This window comes from Jaculus jaculus, chromosome 1, assembly GCF_020740685.1.
Source record: "Jaculus jaculus isolate mJacJac1 chromosome 1, mJacJac1.mat.Y.cur, whole genome shotgun sequence".
NCBI lineage: Eukaryota > Metazoa > Chordata > Mammalia > Rodentia > Dipodidae > Jaculus > Jaculus jaculus.
This window is the reverse complement of record NC_059102.1, coordinates 97,763,942-97,785,451: the sequence shown is the minus strand read 5'-3', so window position 1 is coordinate 97,785,451 and position 21,510 is coordinate 97,763,942. Positions and strand designations below refer to the sequence as shown.

Genomic DNA, 21,510 nt, shown 5'->3' with positions numbered 1-21,510 from the left:
TGACTCTGACATTCTTTCCGCCCCCTCTTCCGCAAAATTTCCCTGAGCCATGTTGGGTTTATTTTTGGTCTGCTTCAGTGCTGAGGTGTTGGGGGCCTCTGAGGCTCTGGCTCTCTGATTTGGTAGGAGTTGATTTTCCTCTGTGTTGGTCTCCTTCCCCTTTGTGCTGGTATCCGGTTCATCAGGAAAACAGCACCCTTGCTTGTTTCGCCAATTATCCTTAGTTTCAGTCGGGCCCCTTTCGAGGTATGTTGGGGCAGCTCTCTCCTTAGGATCTGCATCTATCTGAAAAAGACAAGCAGATTCTCCAATGGAGAGTAAGTTAGCACCCAGAAAATTGAGATAACACTTACTTTTTTGATAGAGAATTTGATAGGTGTAGGCCCTCTTGAACCCCATGATTGATGGTAGCTTGATATTGGAGAGTGGGCTTATGTTTGGTTATGGTTCTGACTTGTTTCCCTGCTCCAGCTATGGGTCTCATACCACTGAGGGGATCAGTTAGCCAAATCAAGAGCAGTTGGTTCCCCACCATGGCTGTGTGCAACTATTGCACTTGTGTGGGCATCACAACAGGTCATTTGTTGCTAATTAAGTTAGACCATGAGTTCCTTGGACAGATATTGGTCATTTCCCCCAGTCACCCATGTAGCACCTTCTGGCACTAGACACGCTGACTGTCTGGGGACTGACTCTCTCCTGTCTTCCAGCCATGCCGTTCCATTTTAAGTGTCAGCTGCATATGGAGTCTTCAGTAATAGGGTCTTACCACTGGGCTTTGGTGGGTCATCAAGTACTATGTTTTTAATGTTTTTATGTTTATTTTTTTATTTCAAGAAGACGAGAGAAAGAGGAAGGATATGAACATACCAGGACCTCCAGCTACCACAAACAAACTGTAGATGCATGCACCATTTTGTTTATTTATTTTTATTTATTTATCCGAAAGCAACAAACAGAGAGAGAAAGAGGCAGATAGGGAGAGAGAGAGGAGAAAGTGCGTGCGCCAGGGCTTCCAGCCATTGCAAACAAACTCCAGATGCGTGTGCCCCCTTGTGCATCTGGCTAACGTGGGTCCTGGGGAATCGAGCCTTGAAGTAGGGTCATTAGGCTTCACAGGCCAGCGCCTAACTGCTAAGCCATCTCTCCAGCCCGCATGCACCATTTTGTATGCATCTAGCTTTACTTAGGTACTGGGGAATTGAACCTGAGTCATTAGTCATAAGGAAGCCCCCCCCCCTCTCTCTCTGTGTGTGTGTGTGTGTGTGTGTGTGTGTGTGTGTGTGTGTGTGTGTATATACACACACACACATACATACATACTCTGGCATAAATACCTGGTGGTCCAAATTTAGAATATGTCTATTAAAACTTCCCCTTCATCAAGTTTATTAGTTCAAAATTGAAAGTATGTATGTAGCTTCTTATGGAAGCAATTTGGTTGAGACTCTATGAAGGTACCTGTAAAGTCAATAATTCCAAAGTTTGAAATTTGTGCTTGCTATTTGAGAAGAAAGGAAAGATAGCTGGCATATGAACAGAGGACCATTTACTGTGATGATCATGTAGAGGGCCATGGCTCCATGTTGCCTTGGTGTAGAGTCCCCTATGCCCCATGTGCTATATATGAGCTGTATTAGCAAAAAAAAAAAAAAAAAATGTTTATGGCTGGAGAGATGCGTTAGCAGGTAAGGCACTTGTCTGCAAAGCCAAATGACCCAGGTTTGATTTCCCAGGACCCATTTAAGCCAACTGCACAAAGAGGCTCATGTATCTGGAATTTGTTTGCAGTGGCTCAAAGCTCTTGCACATCCCTTCTCTCTCTGTGTCTGTCTCTCTCTCTCTACCTGACTACCTATTTTTTCTCTCTTTGTCTCAAATAAATAAATAAAAATGGAAATAAACACTTAAAAAGAATGTTAAATTTCCCCTACTTTAAGCTGGACATGGCAACACAGACCTTTAATCCCAGCACTGGGGAGGCAGAGGTAGGAGGCTTTTCATGAGTTCAAGGTTACCCTGAGACTACATAGTGAATTCCATGTCAGCCTGAACTAGAGTACAACTCTACTCCAAACAAACAACAAAAACTTCCCTCTACTTTATGCATAATGGACATGCTTTTGTACCAATACTGTGCCCTAAATTATTCTAAAATTTGATTTTTTTTTCTTGTATGTATGTGTCTGTTCTATGTGCATATCTGCATGTGTGAGTACACGTACACATGTATATAGGTGTGAAGACCAGTGGTTTTCTTTTTGCTCTCTTCCTTACTTTTTAAACATGCTCTGTCATTGAGTTTAGAGCTCACCAATGCTGGATCAGCTAACTAGCAAGTCCTCTGGATCCTCCTTGTCTCTTCCCTCTTGGCACTCACTTTACTGTCTAGGACATTTAGAGATCTGAAATCAGGTCCTCATGCTGTGTCATAAGCACTTCTGAGCCACCTCTCCAGTCCCAAACTTTTAGAAAGCAGTTCTCACTTTCTCATGTTTCTGCAGTCAGGGCTGAGCTCAACTGCCTGGTTCGTTTTTGCATTTTGTGATGTTAACTAGGCTCATGAGTATTATTCCATTAGCTGTCAGTTTCATTGTAGCTGATATATATTGTCATTGATTGGTCATGTGATGACCTTCTCACTTGTTCTGGGCATTCTTTAGTGTTTTTATCTCTATGGAACACTTACTAATTATGGAATATATAGCCCAAGCTTCAGTAAGCAACATTACAAGCAGGAATTGCAACCCTTTTAATAGTCTGCTCTAGTACTTTCTTCCTGATAGTTCTATGATTTTCTCCTTATCTAAATAGCCTTGAAGGCCAGTACATATTCTGTGTACAAAGGCACTAGATAGACCTAACTTAAAGAGTCATGGTCTCCTGGGAATCATTTTGTAGTGATTTACATAAGCCTCTAGAATAATACAATCTGTACATCATAAATATAGGATATATGTTTTCTGCCTTTTCAAATTCAATGAACGTCCAGTAAGAAAATTATTTGTGGTGCTGGAGAGATGACCTAGAGGTGGCCTGTGAAGCCCAAGGACCCTGATTGGAGGCTCGATTCCCCAGGACCCATGCAAGCCAAATGCACAAGGTGGCACATGCATCTAGAGTTCATTTGCAGTGGCTGGCCATGGCGCACCCATTCTCCCTCTCTTCTTTCTCTGTCTGTCTTCCGCTCTCAAATAAATAAATAAAAATACACAAAAAAAGGAAATTACTTGTGTACTATAGTGTTTACTTATCACAGATATCTCTTGAAGGAAGAATTTGTAAATGAGGTAACCAAAGCTCAGACAGGGTGTATAATATTCTTAGACTACATGGCTGCTGACAGAAAAGATTCCAATTTCAATTCTGTTCTGACTCCTCAGCATACTCTGTTATCTTTATGCTAGTTTTTGCCTTCAACCTGTATAGGCCAACTCAGTGAGAGATCAAGACAGTCTTGGCAAATTCACAAAACTATAAGATTTGACCTGAGTATTGGCCTTCTCTTCATGGATTACTTACCCACCTTTGAGCTATAGCTACATTTTCTCTGTGTGTCTGAGGTGAACAATCTGGGCAGGTTCTGGCAGATCTAAATATGTCCAGTCCTGAATAATTGGTTTGGCGAGAATAATCTTGTGATCTTCAGACAAGCTCAGAGAATTTCTTCTTCATTATTTCTTATGTTATGTACTCCTGATCTATTTATCTTACTGTTTATGTCCATTGTTTTTCATGACATTTTAATTTTTCACGTTTCTCCCTATACTCAGCTCAGTGCAGTTAGGAAAAATCACATATTCTGTACATATTCTGTGTGACTGTAGACAGTAATTCTTATCCTGCTTAATATTCATCGCAAATTTGTAACATTGTTATAGATAGTTGTTTATATGTCTCCTTCAAATAGATGACTGCTTAATAATCTTTGGCAACTCTTTGACAAGATTTTTTTTTTTAATAATGAGATTTTCTTTCCACCTGTGGTAAGAAAGCAGATGTGATAATTAAAACCAAGTTGCTACAGATCACAGATTTTCTAGCAATGTGTAAAATTTATTTTGAAAGTGTATTCAAGATATGTAGATATAGTGATATTCATTATAAGGAAAAAATCGTTCATAAATGAAATATGGTATGTGAATAATTTAAAATCATTATAATTTCATTTAAGATATAAAAGAAGAGCTGGGCATAGTGGTGAATGCCTTTAATCCCAGCACTCAGGAGACAGAAGTAGGAGGCTCACAATGAGTTTGAGGCTACCCTGAGACTACATAGTGAATTCCAGGTCTGCCTGGGCTAAAGCAAGACCCTACTTCTAAAAAAACAACAAAAAATGCATATAAAAGAAATATTGGGACTGGAAATATAACACGGCAGTTAAGACACTTGTCTGCAAGGCCTATCAGGTTTAATTCCCAAGTACTCATGTAAAGCCAGATGCACAAAGTGTCACAGGCATCTGGAGTTCATTTGCAGTGGCTGTAGGCCCTGGTGTGTGCCAAGTCTCTTTCTGTCTCTATTTCACCTCTTTGTCTCTCTCCCTGCAAATAAATAAATAATAATAAATAAAAAAGACACACAGAAATCTGTATGATACCATCTAGTGGGCATAATTGTAATTGGAAATATTTATTAAATATACTTTAAGAGAAAAAAATGACATTTCTGAGTAGTATGACATCATCAAACAACACATTTTTAAAGGTGTTATGTACATAATAATTACAGTTACAAAATCTTGCAAATGAATATTGATTAATTAGTTATATAAAGTTTAAAATGCACAACTGAGCATATGTTCATAATATACTTCATCTTAAAGTTATGTGCCAGTGACTTTCCATGCCAAATGAGAAGGGCTGATTTTCTGATTCTTTAGAACTTTTTTTGTGGGGGGGGGGGTTGACTCCTCTCTTCTTGGTTTCCTTTTCCACATAATTTTCCTCATGTAAGTTCTGGTAATTTACAATAGCCAGATGTAGTGATGCATGACTGTAACTCAGCAGTTCATGCGGAATGCTTGCAAAGTTTGTGGCCAGCCTGGGCTTTCTAGTGAAACGCTGTCTTAAAATGAACAACAAACAAAACAGAACAGAACAAAAACTGTAGAAAAATGAACTAGAAGAAGCAGAATTTGTCAAATGTACACTAAACATATATAACATATCTAGGAATAAGGCAAAAAATATAAATGAAAAGCTTGTAAAGATGAGATGCATAGCAACAAATAGAAGGATAACCTAATAAACTAATACATTTGTAAAATGGGACAGTAGGGAAATTTGAAACAAAGCAAAAGTAATCTAAAGTTATTCTTGAACTAATCCTTGTAAAATGAACCATATGATATGTTATTCAATTTATGTGAAATTTTACCTTAGGTAAAATGAATCAATACTGTAAAAATTTCAGGGTAGTTGTTGCTGGTAGATAAAAGCAAGGTTTACTGTGGAAAAGCAAGAGAATATGCTGTACAGGTATTGTGGAAAGGATCATTTATGTACATGTGTTGGGCAAAAGTTAGTGGTCACATTTAAGATGTGTTTACTCCATTGTTTGTAAATTGTATATTATGACAGGTAGTCTAGATTGAAAATGTAATAGCCTTGCAGACTTACATTTTGTTCCTATCCCATCCCTTATAAAAGCTGTGTGACCTGGGGAGTGTATCCATTGCTGGGAGCTAGTGCTGTCCCTCCGAGACACTGAGTAGGTAATATTTACATCTTAAAGTTCTGAGAAGATCATGTCCATCATGTTTCTTTACTTAGGACATTATTGTTCCATAGAAGCCTTTTCATTTTCGGTACTGATAAAGGGTGTGAATACAGTTGTGAAATACAAGGATGTTCAAACTTCATCCAAAATCCACCTGATAGAAGACTGTAGTGTATAAATCTGACTCATCTGGGCTTTGCAGAAGTTAGCTTGAATAATGATAGGCATCACTTTGGTGACTGAGAATGTGTGCTATCTACTACAATCATAGTGACAAAGTGACCTGTCTCTAGTGTTGGTTGAGGATGTATAGAGCAGGTGGTCAGCCACACTAGCATTTACCTCTAGCCTGAAAATTACAGGAAGATGACCAGGGTCTGGAGAAGAAAAACTCATCAAATGTCCATAAGTGTATTTAATGTCATCTTCAATTATCTGATTTTTTTTTTATAGAACCGGAGTGATGGTGCATGCCTTAAAAAAAAAATATTTATTTGCAAGCAGAGAGAGAGAGAGAGAAAAGAGAGATAGACAGAGAAACAATGAGCATCCCAAGGACTCTAGCCACTGCAAATGAACTCCAGATGCATGTGCCCTTTGTGCATCTGGCTTACTTGGGTCCTGGGGAAACAAACCTGGGTCCTTTGACTTCACAGGCAAATGCCTTAACTGCTAAGGTGTCTCTTCAGCCCTTCTATGTGTTTTTGTTTTTGTTTTTGTTTTTTTGAGGTAGGGTCTCACTCTGGTCCAGGCTGACCTGGAATTAACTATGTAGTGTCAGGGTGGCCTTGAACTCTTGGCAATCCTCCTACCTCTGCCTCTCAAGTGCTGGGATTAAAGGTGTGTGCCACCATGCCTGGCATTATGATATTTTTGATGTGGGATTTTCCAGTAAGTGATTTAATCTTTTCTTCAGCTAAAAACTTTTTGAAAGCAGTTCAGATTGTCTTGTCAGAGCCAAACATAGCTTGTGGCTCTTTCCATGTCACCTCTTTCTCTGCCATAAGCTGAAGTATACAAAGAAGAAAATGATTCTGAGAATAGTTGATTGATTACTTAAATCTTTTTTATTGTATAGACAATTTATGCTGAGAGAAAACTATGGACTAATTTCAGATTTCTAATTCTGAAGTTAAACCAGTGAGGCTTCAATGTTAATAGAATAAATATTATAGTTTTAGCCACATAATACCATGAAAACCTTTTAACTGTTGGTTATTTTGAGGCAGGCTCATTATTATAAATGTGTTCACATGAACAGGAGTCACATATCCTTTGTTTGATAGGCTCACAGGCAGATTTCATTTTGAAGGTCTAAGGCTTGTCCTTTTCTTCTCTAGCAATCGTTTTAGGGCTAGGATTAGGGTATAAACAATTTTATGGAAGCACAGATTAGAAGAGCAATATCAGAAGGCATTGAAGCAACATATAATCCCTCTCCCTTATTTATTCTTTTTAAATGACTTTTTAATTTAGTATGCAAAATACTAGGCTACATAATGGCACCCTCACTCGTATGTGTCACTCTGTTTTGTTCTCGGTTGTTCCCTCACTACTCTTCCTGCCTCCAGCTGGCAGTTCTCTTTTTTCCTCCACTTTGTCCCCACTGCTATTTTCCTTTTAGATGTAACCCATTGCCTATTTCCTAGCTTCCTTATGGTCTCTTCTTCTCTTCTCATTCTATCCTCTTAATTTTATTTTTATCATTCAGTTGTACAGAAAACACTAAATGTTTCCTTTATCTGATAGTATTTAGAAAATAATAATTATGATAGTAGTAATAATAATACTAAACTACTAGTAGTAATTATTATAATGACATTCTAGTTTTGTGAGACTTCCAGTATTTGATTATTTCCATGTGTGCTGTCTCACTGTCATTATGAAGGGGAAACATAGAAGAGAGAAGCCTTGGAGGAGTTGAGATTTATATATGGGCAGAAAGCTGAAGAAAGATAACAGAACTTTGCTTTGTAGTGTGTGAGAGGATGTGATAAGTGCTGATGTGAGAGTGTGGGTGTGGGCACACCAGGACACATGTGTGGAGGTCATAAAATGACCTTGGCTGTTGACCTTCACCTTCTACTTTGTTTGAGGCAGTATGTCTTATTATTCACCACTGTATGTACCAGGATATCTGGCCCATAAGCTTCTGGAAATTCTCTTGTTTCTGTGTCCCATCTCACTGTAGGAATGCTGGAATTACAGATGCATGATATTATCTCCGGCTTATATAGGTTCTGGAAACCCTAGCTTTATAAAAAAGAATCAAAAGGTAATTAGAGAGTAGAGAAAAAAAAATTCTTTCCACTCTATCAGCACTGACAGAGTTAAAAAGACATGGTCTTACTGGTTCTGGGACCTCTGAGATTCAGGCATGGAAAGACGAGCAGCCAAGAAGAGGAGATAGAGGAAATGGTACCTCTGTAAAAAGCCTTTATGTATAATCTTATTGTAGTTGGCTTTATACTCAAATTCACATGGATCTGAGAGAGAGCTGATTCGTCTGAACTCAGAGGGCTTGCTCAGAAAGAGACCAGCACACCTAAGCAGGGCCAAGAGAGAGTGGAATCAGGTGCTGAATTCTGGTTCTGCTGATGCAGGTGGTGAGACATTTCTTTGGTTCCCTTTTTGGGCCCTTTCCTAACTGACTACCTAAAATGAAGCTACCTGACTAATTTCTTCTCAGCAACATTTATAAAACAGTATTGTATATATAATCACATTGCTATAACAGAATTTTTATAGTTGTACTTAGCTTAAAAATTATTAGATATGGAAATATTTAGTATGTAAACAACTCATGTTGGTACCAGCCTTTCCCTCATCACTGCCCCTTTTTTGAAGAGACCTTCCTCATTGGGGATGCAGTTCAACCCCATGGAGATTGTGGGTCATGCATTATGGAGGCAGCAGTCAGTTATGAGGGAGATGTAATGTCTCTGTGCAAAATTTACCAACTTGTGGCTCTAACAATCTTTCCATCCCCTCTTCCACAAAATTCCCTGAGTCACACTGGGAGCATTTTAAGTCTACTTCAGTGATCGGCACTCAGGAGCCTCTGTATCTTTGGTTTGACAGGTGTTCAGTGTCCTCAGTGTTTACCTCCTTCATTTTTTTCTTTCAAAATTTTTATTAACAAGTTCCATGATTATAAAAAAATTTCCCATGGCAATACCCTCCTTCCCCCCATGTTCTGCTTTGAAACTCCATTATCCATCCTATCCCCACCCCTTCTCAATCAGTCTTCCTTTTATTTTGATATCATAATATTTTCCTCCTCTTATGATGGTCTTGTGTAGGTAGTTTCAGGCATTGTGAGGTCATGGATATACAGGCCATTTTGTGTCTGGAGGGAGCACGTTGTAAGGAGTCCTACCCTTCCTTTGGCTCTTACATTCTTTCCACAACCTCTTCCGCATTAGACACTGAGCCTTGGAAGGTGTGATAGAGTACTGAGCACTGCAGTCACTTCTTTCCAGCACCATGATACCTTCTGAGTCATCCCAAGTCACTGCCATCTGAAAAGAGATCCTTCATTTTCTTAAGTGTGTGTTAGCCATTTGTAATTCGTCCTCTGAGAACTCCCTCTTTAGTTCTTTGCCCCACTTTTGGAGTGGGTTGTTTGACTTTTTATTGTGTAATTTTATGATTTATTTATAGATTCTAGATATTAGGCTTCTGTCAGTATTATAACTTGTAGAGATTTTCTCCCATTAAGTGGGTAATCTGTTGGCTCTGCTTATAGTATGCTTGTCTATGCAAAAGCTTTTTAGCTTCCAGAGATCCAATTGGTTGAGTGCTTGCTTAATTTCCTGGGCTACTGGGGCTTTGTTCAGAAAGTCTTATCCCATTCCTAAATCATGGTGAGTGCCTTCTGTTTTTTCTTCCAGTAGTTGAAGAGTTTCAGGTCTTATATTGAGGTCTTTAATCCATTTGGAGTTGATTTTTGTGTATGGCAAAATGAGTGAGTCTAATTTCATTTTTCTACATATGGTCATCCAATTTGTGCTGAAGATGATATCTTTTCTGCAGTCTACATTATTGGCACCTTTGTATAAGATCAAGCAGCTGTAGTTACTTGACATAAGGTCTGAGTCTTCTGACATAAGGTCTTATGCTCCATTGGTCTATGTTTCTGTTTTTCTTCCAGTACCATGCTGGTTTTTTTTGTCACTATGGCTTTGTAATGTAGCTTTAGACCATTCTAAAGAAGTGGCAATATACAAAGTCAATGCACAAAAATCAGTAGCTTTTCTATATGTAAAGGCCATATATTGAGAGAAAGAAATCAGTTATGCTATCTCATTTTCAATAGCAACAAAAAATAAAATACCTTGGAATAATACTAAAAAGGATGGTCTCCTTTTTCATTGCTAATAATTTGAGACTTCTCACTCTTTTTATTTATTTAATTACTTTTTTGGCTTTATCAAATTGGCTAGGGGTTTGTCAATCCTGTTTATTTTTCAAATTGTTTTCTTAGTTTCCAGTTCACTAATTTCTGTTCTAATTTTGATCATTTCTTTCTATCTGGACCTCTTTGAGTTGGATTCTTCTTGTTTTTCCAGTGCCTTTAAGTAGACAGCTAGGTTATTAATTTGGGATCTCTCTGTCTTTGTAATTCACTCATTCTCTGTAAGTTTTGCTATGTTTTAATTTGTTGTGTTTTAATTATAATTCAATACTAGGAATTTCTATTTGATTTCATTCATAACATATTCAATGTTTAAAAGTGTATTATTTAGTCTCCATGAGCTGGTGGAGTTCCTGATGTGTCAGTTTCTAGTTTTGAAGCATTGTAATCTCACATGATGTAGTAAGTTACTTCAATTTTCCTGTCTTTATGAAGGCATTCTTTATGGCCTAATATGTGGTCAATTTTGGAGAAAGTTCTGTGAGCTGCTGAGAAGAATGTGCATCCTGTAAAGTTGGATGGAATGTTCTGTAGATATCCATTAGGTTTAGTTATCTATGATGTTGTTAAGCTCTGTTTCCCTGTTGATTTTCTGCTTGGATGATCTGCCTATTGATGATAATGGAGTAATGAAGTCTCTAACTATGATGGTATTGGCTTTTATTTCTGTTTTGTTGTCAAGTAGATTTTATTTTATAAACTGGGATACCCCTGTGCTTGGCACATATATATTTATGATTGTGATTTGCTCATATTGGATCATTCCCAATGATGAGTAAGAAGTGGACTTCTTTGTCCTTTTTGATTACATTTGGTTTGAAGTCCGTTTTATAAGATATTAATATAGCAACACCTGCTTGGATTTTTTTAAATTTCCATTTGCATAGAATATCACTTTTTAACCTTTCACCCTGAGGAGGTGTCTATCTTTAGTAGTGAGGGGGGCTTCTGAAAGATAGCAGATACAAGGGTCCAGTCTTTTGATCCATCCTGATAACCTGTGTGTTTTGATGGGTGAGTTCAGACCATAAATATTTAAGGTTATTACTGTGAAGTCTGAATTAATCCCTGCCATGCTGAGGTGTTTTATGGTTTTTGGTGCTTTCCTTTGTTTCATACTATTCTGTGCCTCATCTATTTTGGTTATTGTGATCTTGTTTGCTCTTGGGATTGGTTGGTTGTTCTGTGTGGAGTATTCCCTCAAATATTCTCTATAAGTTTACCAAAATTCCTTTCATCATCTATTATGAGGGATACTTTTTCTGGATAAAGTAGCTTGGGTTGGAAGCCATAGTTTTTCATACTTTGAAGTGTTCCATTCCAGTCCTTTTGGCTTTCAGGGTTTCCATTATGAAATCTGATGTAATTCTGATGGGATTGCCTTTGTATATTGTGAATTGTTTCTCTTGCTGCTATTATCACTCTGTTTTCATTGTTAAGAGTTTTAAATATGATGTGTCTTGGAGAGTTTCTTCTTTGGTCCTGTCTGGTGCTCTGAGGGCTTCTTGCATCTGGATGGGCCTTTCATTTGAGGGATTCATAAAATTTTCTTCAATAATTTTGTTGAATATGGTCTCTATGCCTCTGGCCTGAATTTCTTCTCCTTCTGGTATACCCATGATCCAGATATTTCATGGTTTTAGGGTATCCCATAGTTCCTTCATACTCTGTTCGCTTGCTTTTGTGTACTTAGCAAGATTTTGGTCTCCCAGTGAATTTCCTTTGTTTTTCTTCCAGGTCAGAGGTTCTGTCTTCCACATGAGTAACTCTGTTGGTGAGGGGTTCTAGAGATGTTTTTATAATTTCTATTTGATAATTTTTTGTTTTCTACTGTGTTATTTTGCATCGTGTCCATCTCTTTTTTGAGGTATCATTTCAATTTGAGTTCTCATTTTCTTGATGTTTCCTATAGTTCATTCTTGCATTTTATCAAGTGCTTCATTAAGCTTAATCAACTGCTCATTGAGAGATTCCATTTTTTGACTCATCTTTAATTTATTCATATCTCCTTTGAGGGTACTAACATTTTCTTCAATCATGTTTAGCCTACTTTCAAAATCTGAACACTCTAGAAGACAATTTTGTTCAGTTTTATTGATACAATTGTTGGTTCTTTGATGGTTTGCTTTCAGTTCTGTTTTTTTGCTTTTTTTGTTGTTGTTGTTCAGTTCTCATTGGTTGTTGTGTTTTCATTTTGGGAATTAATTTCTGTTGATTTCTTTATAAGTTCATTGGAGACTTCTGTTGTAAGAATAGGCATCCTCAGTGGAGGTCTCTCAGTTTTCTGACTTTCTGTGGCTTTTTTGCATTGTTGTCTACCCATTTTAGGAAGATTCTTTATTTTATTGAGGAGGAAGCAAGTTTTTGCCCTTTGGCCCATGCACCCTCTTGGTTGAACAAGGATGTTGGTACCTAGTGGCCAGTCAGGATACCAAAGCAAAAGGCCTGCTTCCACAGCTCACACAGGGACCAGGCCTCTCTAAGCAAGGCAGAGTGGGACCTACCAGGACCTGGGGACAGGAAAGAGCCACAGAACAGGGATCTGGCCTACTACCTCCATGCTGGGTCCTCTAGCACACAGACTGTTCCAGGGAACTTGGACCAGGGAACTAGGAGGAGCCAGAAAGGACCAGTCTGACCTACTTACTTAACACTGCTGAGACTGTGCACTGGCCCAGCAGGGAACCCATATAAGGGAGGTGAGAGGAGCCCAGAAACAGGGGTCAGACATACTCACTCCAGATCAATGTGGTTAGCTTCACACAGTACCAGCACACAGTCTTCACTGGGACCCAGACATAGGAGGTGGGAGGAGTCCAGAAACAGGGGTCTGGCCTACTCATTCCACATTGCTGTACCTGTCAGCATACAGTTTGTGCAGGCAGCCAGGCATACTTTTCTTTTTTATGTATTTCATCACATGTGTAGCCTTATGTTTCTTCATGCTGAAGTCTTATATTCCAAGTATTCTTTGAGCTATTCTTTAATAGCTACACTCATTCTTCTTGCTCCTAAAATTCTGACGACTGGCAAACTGTTCACCATTTATAAATTTTTGGTTTGTTGAGATAGGGTCTCACTGTAGCCCAGGCTGACCTGGACTTCACTGTGTAGTCTCAGGGTGGCCTCATACCTAGGGTGATCCTCCTACCTCTGCCTCCTAAGTGCGGGATTAAAGGCATGTGCTACCATGCAAATTATCATTATTTAAAAATTTTTTGTTAATGGAGCCTTATAATATTCAACTTAACAATTATCTTTTGTTGTGTTTTTCCCCACACAGAATCATTCCCTATGGAAAAATCCAAGTTGTTATGCATATCAAGAGATGTTACAAGTTAATTTTGGGTCACATTCATGCATATGTTTTAACAATTGTTTATAAGGCACCCATTAAAAACTATCTGACTAGATCTGGAAAGATGAGTCAATGTCTAAAGCTACTTGCTTGCAAAGCCTGACTGCCCAACTTTGATTCCTCACTACCCATTGAAAGCCAGATACACAAAGTGGCACATGCATCTGGAGTTTGTTTACAGTGGGAAGGGGCCTGGTATTCCCATACCCCCTTTAATTCTTTCATTTTCCTCTCTCTCTCTGTTTCTGTCTCTCACTTGCTCTCTTTTCATTTTTGCTTACAAATAAAACATTTTAATAAAACTGTCTCACTGTTCTATTTTTGAATTAATACATATAGAATTTCTATGAGTGCATCAGTGCATGCTTCTGTGTGTACACTTTCTGAGCATGAGTGCTCAGAGATACAGTTTCTTGATTTAATAATAGATGTATTTTTAGTTTTTAAGTAATTTCTAAATTTTCCAGAGTAATTGTACAACTTTTATATTGATAACAGCAATGTATGTGTGAGCTTGGTTCTGATTTGTTATTGCTAATACCTTTATTTAATTACTCTTTCTTTCTTTCTTTCTTTCTTTCTTTCTTTCTTTCTTTCTTTCTTTCTTTTTTTTTTTTTGTTGTAGGGTCTTGCTTTTCCAAGGTTGACTGGCATTCCCTGTGTAGTCTCAGGCTCTCAGGCTGGCCTTGAACTAACAATGATCCTTTACCTCTACCTCCTTAGTGCTGAGATTACAGCTGTGAATCACCATGCCCAACTATGTAAACTATTCTGTCAGGTGTGCTTTGACCTCATTTTTCTCTAGTGGATATTAGTATAAACCACCTAGTGACACTCTCTATCTATTCATATATTTCACCCATTGACTCATTATTTATTTTTATGTGTGGTTTTGAACATTCTGTACACATTCTAGATAATAGTTTTTTTTATTTGTTGCTAGATCCTCACTTTACAGACATTTAACCTGTTCTATAGATTGGCTTTTTATTCTTTTTAAATCAGTCTTTTAAACCAGTTTTGAATTTTCTTGGGGTCAAATTTGCGAGATTTGTCTTTTGTGAAGTGGAATTCTCTGTCTGGCATTAACAGCAGAGCTCAATGAGGATTTGCCAGTGACTACTCTCAGCATAGGGTCTTTCTCTGCCTAATGCTTCCACATCAGCAGTGCTTCCTCTTTTGTGTGTAGCTCTTAACACTCTCTCTTTTCTCCAGTCATTCTGAGAATTTCTCTTACCTCTTCAATGATATATTGCATAGTGCCCCATGTTTGTACTTCTTTCTACTTTATGAGATGAAAATGGATGGCAGATAACTTTTTGAGAACAGGTTTGAAAATGTTATTTTCCATGCCCAGATTGAATTTATAGTTAAAAATCCAAGTTAAAAATAATTTTCGTTTACAGTATTGAAAGTACTGTTTCATCCCCTCATCATTGCTATGGTATTTGAGATGCCCAACAATGTTCTATTGGCTGACCCATTTGGCAGTAATTGTATCTCCAACTCTTGATTTTTGTACAGGATTCCTTAGTTCAGTTGTTCTAAAGTCTCACAATGGTTATTTTATATCCCTTTTGAAGTTCAATTTGGCCCAGAAAAATAGTTTTGAAATGTGTTGATCATTTTTTAAATCTTGGATGTTGGGTTACTGGGATTATAATTTCTTTTTTTCTCTTAATTTTGTTCCACTTGTCTCTTTTTATTTTTCTTTCATGGTTTCTTCACATTTCCATCAAATTTCTCTTTGGGACTATTTTCTCAATATTTTCATTTATATTATTGTGTAACATGAACATTTTTATTGTTTTGAGAATGTCTCTTGACACATCAGCTCCTGAGCCCATTGGATTGGGCTGTTCTACCCATACCATTGTCAATGCTGGTTTTCAATATTGAGGCATTTTATTATACATTGGGTATTTTCTTTAAATAAACACCATTCAAACCTCTTGTGTTCCAATGTTTGTCATTGTTTTCTTTTCCTCTCCCCATTCCTCATGAGTTTTATTTTTTTTTCTTTCATAAATAGTATCATTAGGGGCTCAGGAGATGGTTTGGTAGTTAAAGGCATTTTCTTGAAATCCTGTCTACCAGCACCCACCTACAGCTAAATGCACAGTAGTGCACACAACTGTGATCACAGAAAAATAGGAAGAGGCAGACTCAAGTGAATCCAAAAGCTTGCTGGCCAGCTAGACAGGCATACATGCAGTGGCAAAAACAAGAGAGAACTTGAATCACAAAGAAGATAGAAGGAGAGGGGGCAAACTCTCCAAGTGGTTCTGCAACCTCCACACCTGCCACCATACCCACACATACATGCACACACATCTACAAAATAAAACAAGTGCATTAAATATAAGTAAAGTGAAATTTCAGTGTGGTTGGGTAGGGACAGAGTCATATTAGAAGTTTTACCTCCTTAGATGAGAAACAAAGTTAGTGAGTTACTGATAAATCTTTTTGTTGTTATTTTATTACAATTTTAACAATATATTTCATGAATATGGTTTTGCTTAAGTTTTCAATATCTTAACTCAGATTGTATAATTTTTTTAAAAATATTTTTGTTTTTATTTATTTATTTGAGAGCAACAGAGAGGAAGAAAGAATGAGTATGGGTGTGCCAGGGCCTTCAGCCACTGCAAACGGACTCCAGATGCCTATGCCCACTTGTGCATCTGGCTACCGTGGGTCCTGGGGAATCGAGCCTTGACCCAGGGTCCTTAGGCTTCACAGGCATGTGCTTAACCACTAAGCCATCTGTACAGCCCCAGATTGTATAATTTATATTTCCTTGAGGTCATTTATTTTATTTTTACTTCCATGTGTATTTTCAGAAAGTTATGTCATTCAGGTCCACATCTGTGGTTTTATTATCACTAGTCTTATTTTCAGTTATACATTTCTCATCTTGATTTTTTTCCTATTTGAATTATGACTTAAGGGTTTTTTCTTCTTTATATTTAAAATTTGTATTTATCATTTTTTATAACTTGTTAATTTATAATCTCCACATTTTCATTATCATACTCTCTTTCCCTTGGAACTAATGGCAAAGGAACTTTTCTTCCCCTTTCCTATGGCATGCCTTCAGAGGTAATCTCAGCCTCAGGTGCCATGGGCATAAGAAAATAAAAGGAGGGTAGCAAATGTAGAAAATATTCCTGGACCCTTCTTTTTACACCTTGGTACCAATTCCAGTAAACTGATAGGGATGAAGCCCTCTTATCCTGACAACTTACAGTTGTCTCTTAACTCCTATTCTTAGTAGAGTTCCTTAAGAATTTCTCTGTTGAAATCTCATGGCCCTTTCATGGTGCACTCTCATGACAATGTCATCAAAAGAACACTAGGCCAGAATTCTTTCTCTTTGTCTTCGAGTTTTTCTCTAGTGGGTATTAGCCCTTCTCCTTTCCTTTCTCCTTAATTTCTTTCTTGAGCTCTTTCAGACCCCACAGCTGATTCATGTAAAACTGATGCTTCAAATGTTTAATTAACAGAATGAAATACACCTTCCAGTATTAGGCCATTACACCCTATCTCCTTAGTCTGTTAGATTGTCCACCTGTAGTGCCTACCTTTTTGAAATGGTTGTTATATCAAGGCTTTTCTTGAATTATTTCTCAAAATACTTAAAGCAACATGGGAGAGTTTATTATACACCAAAATATCCAATGGAGGAAAGAAAATCATTGAATTCTCAAATATTTCCTAAGATTTAATGTCTTCAGTGTTTAATTCACTTGGTTGGTACACATTTTATAATATATATATATTTGGGAGATTAAAGAATAGTGGTAGCATTTTTTTAATCATTGTTGATGTTTCAGTTAATGTCCCCAAAGGTCCTTTTTATGAAAGTGTCTATCGCTATTCCTATCCATAAATTCTTCAGAATTAATCTTAGATTATCCATTTTAAATTAAGCTGAATAATCTAATTTTAATATCCAGTTAACATATTCTTTGATTTTAGAGTGGTTTACGAATACTTTTATTTCTTTTGCTATGTATATGACATGATTTTATACTTACCTATGGTTATATGCATTAGTTATACATCAGTAAGAAACAATTGCATACAAATGATTTGATGTAGAGAAAACAGGAATGTCAAATATGCTTGCTTCTCCCAATTTCTAACCAGTGCTGCTGTGGGCTAAAGCTTCTGGAAAGCTATTAACAATGAAGTCCAATGGTGTTCAAAGCAGAGCAGAGTAAAGGGCATTTAAGTGTAAGTAGGGAATGGGGAATGCAAATGGAAGACAGAGGTGACAGAAGGTCCACTGCTTTCCCCTTATTACAAATTTTACAAATAAATTCACATGTGTGCCATTGTAGTAAAGAATGTAAATTACATTTTACTTGGATTGATGATTCTTTTGGAATATTTTCAAACAAATAATAATGCCAATCTTACTTTTAGCATTTTTTAAAATATCAAAATAGAGCAATTTATGCAAGACACTGAATATAGTATGTTGATTGCGTCCCCCCTGAAACAAGTGAGCTATGACACATAAGGTGATTCTTTTTCCCAAGAGTGTGAGAAGTGAATGGGAGCGTAGAGTAAAGGGTAGAACAGAGGTCAATGTTGCATAATAAAATCTGGAAAATGTTGACAGGGAAACATGACTGGCTATATGTCTGACACAGACAATAAAATCAGCAGAAGCCAGAATTCAAAATTTGAGAGGGTACAGTAGAGACATTTCTGCATTTGACAAGAAACAGAAGAGTAAAGGTGACTAAGAAAAATAACAAGGACAAAAAACCATCCTCACATTTGACAAAGTGCTTCTTAGCATTTTTATCTATAACAAGTTATTTTGCTTATTTCTTATGGATGTGCAGATGTTCTCTATCCAGAGATATTTCAAAATCTCAATCTATAGGTTTAAAGATTGTTCCAGATAATTCATACACTGCCTTGCCTTTACAGGCAAGATGTAGTAGTGCACTTCCATCATTTCATAAGTGTTATTTAATGGTATTCATTTCCTCTATACTTATGAATAAACTTGATCTGTTGTAATCTAAGAAGGTTTGTGCTGAGCTATTATTATTAAATTTAGATTTATGTCATGATGGACAGAAGATGTGACTGGTACTCTTTCTACTTTTTGTAAGTTTTTTTTCCTTCACTTCACCAAGCCACTTTGCTCTTGAATATATTAATACCAATATTATCTCTTTCATTTTCTCAATTAAGGACAATATAAAAATACTCAAATTACCTCAATAATGGAGGTGTGAAATAACAAGTATAGACCCTAATTCTTTAGAATATTTTGCTTTAAAATTATCACCACCTCAGAAGGGCTTAGAATGATGGCTTGTCATCTAATGAATTAAAGCCTAAATTCAGCTTATAACAGGTTAGCATTACCTGTGAAACAAAAACCAAGGGAAAATGAGCATTATTGCATAAATGTTTTGGCACATGTTATATTACTTTCTAAAAAGAAAACATTGTGATACTATTAGACTGGGTTGTCCAAAACCAAAATAATAATAATAAAGGAAACAAAAAATTTTCAGCTCTTTTCCTGTCTCAGTGCTAATAACCTTTGCCTTTTTCTTAGATGAAGTACCAAAGAAATACATTCACACACACACATATACATACATATATACCATTTTTAACATTGAGTAATATTTTTCATAGAATTATTCCATTTTCATTTTAACGTTTATCATTTTAATATGTACTTTTTTGTTATTTTGAAAACTCTAAGAAACATTGTTTTATTTTATTTACTTATTTATTCATCTTGGTTTTTGAGGTGGGGTCTCACTCTAGCCCACATTGACCTGGAATTCACTATGTAGTATCAGGCTGGCCTTGAACTCATAGTGGTTTTCCAATATTTGCCTCCTGAGTGCACCATTATAGATTGTTTGATTACTTTTATATATTTTTTCAGATAATAATAAAGATAAAAATGTCAGCCATCCAGCACATCTTCTCTTTTTGTTTCATTTCCTGTTATTATTGTTATAGTGTTTACTATGTTCATGTCTTGGTATCACAGCAGGCTATTTTGCCTCCAGATTCACAGTAAACTCTTTTTTAACTCCATAGATTGAATGTGTGTGTGTGTGTGTGTGTGTGTGTGTGTTAGTGTGTATGTGTAATAAAGATGATAATGAACCTATCTTTAGGTAAAAATGTCCTATTCTACATGGCTATTTCTCTTTAGTTTAAAGTAGGAACAGTGGTCATATATTGTATTTCCAGTACCTATTTACTATGTTTTATTCTTACTTCTTACTGTTTCATCTTTGTAAATTTTCTCTTGGTCTTCTGCTGTTTATTCATTCTGTTCTCCATACTACTAATTCCTCCAAAATTGATTATACATTTTATTTTTCTTAATATATTAATTGTAATATTTTGTCATTGCTTGTCTTCTTAACATTAACAAAATATTTTTCATATTCATATATACTTTTAGAATGGATTTAAGACATGAATATAGGTACTTTTTTGGATCAGTTATTATTCATTACTTTGAACAAGGAAAGTACTTGGTATATAAAATAATAATTTCTGTTCCATATATTAGATCACCTTAAACTTTAAAAATGTACATATTTTTTCTTTTCAGATTTAGCTATTTTTTTTTCTTTTCTTCTTCTTCTTTTTTTTTTTTTTTTTTTTTTTGGTTTTTGAGGAAGGATCTCACTCTAGCCCAAGCTGACTTGGATTTCACTATGTAGTCTCAGGGTGACATCAAACTCAAACTCACAGTGACCCTCCCTCCTCTGTCTCCCGAGTGCTGGGATTAAAGAGGTATGCCACCATGCCTGGTAGTCTTCTCTTATTTTTATTTATGGTGGTTTTTTTTGTTTTTTGTTTTTTTTTGTTTTTACAATGAATCACTTTGAAGAATGATATGTTCTGCCAAGTCATTTTAAATTCAAACACAAAATTAAGTTGTTAATGGAACCCTTTTGCTTAACTCTTAGTCTACTTTGCCTGCTTTTTATAATGTTTGAGCTCTGAGATGATAGAACGTTGTGTCTCTTAAAAGGCTGTATTTCTGGATTTGAATAACCCCAGATTCTTGGATGAGAAGGGTGATGACTTCCCAATGACATCCCATTATCTGGTCTATAATAAGCACTTGCTGCCATTATCATATGTATAGTTGCTTTACTTTATAGATGAAGCTGAGGCCATACTCACCTAGCTGAGCAAAAAACTTAATTTCTGACTGAGGTGAGCACACACTTAAAGGAGTGAAGTTAATCTGAGCTCATCTTCTCCTTTGTGCATGCTTATTTCTTTCTGCACGGATCATGCCATGGACATAATAAACAGCATATGCAGACCTATTGTGAAGGTGGGGAGACAACTCATCACTTCTGAAGCTTTCTTTTAGATCAGCTCTTTGTGTGTTTAGAGACTTTTTCAAATGAGACATGAAATTGTTCATCAAACTAAAAGCCAAGTTTATAATGATCCTTTTTTTAAAATATACAACTTTAAAATTTTAGGATACCTTCTTTCTTATATATAGGAAGTAGGAACATTTTAAGATTGACTGATCTTGTCAAAAGTAATCAAAGAGAAATTCCGAGTATATAAAGAATTCATAGCTAAATCAGACTGCCAACAGGCCTACCATGGCTCAGGGAACATTGTGGCAAAGGGGGCAGAAAGATTTTAAGGTCCACAGAGAGGGTAGAGATATCCTGAGGCATGGTATCCACTTGCACTACCCCAGAGGTACTGATTAAAATCTTCAAGATACAATAATGAATAGCATAACACCACTGCGGAGGGTATAACCTATGAACGTGTGTGTTTGTGTGTGTGTGTATACACAAAATAAAATATATTAAAAAAAAGATTGATCTCTAGATGAGAGGGTATGGAATCTGTCAGAGGGGAAGCATTAAATCCACTTGCATGGCATTGTAAGTATAGTGTCAGAGGTGCTGTGCAGGAAACAGCCCAATGAATATAGCAATGCTGTTCTGACATTGGCCCAGGTCCT

At 36.7% G+C, this 21,510-nt stretch overlaps 1 protein-coding gene across 3 annotated transcripts in view; it reads left to right on the top strand.

Moving 5' to 3' along the window:
* The window catches only part of Lingo2 (leucine rich repeat and Ig domain containing 2), a 1,280,444-nt gene that overhangs the window by 417,862 nt on the left and 841,072 nt on the right, over positions 1–21,510 (top strand). The gene's annotated exons all lie outside the window — the stretch shown is intronic.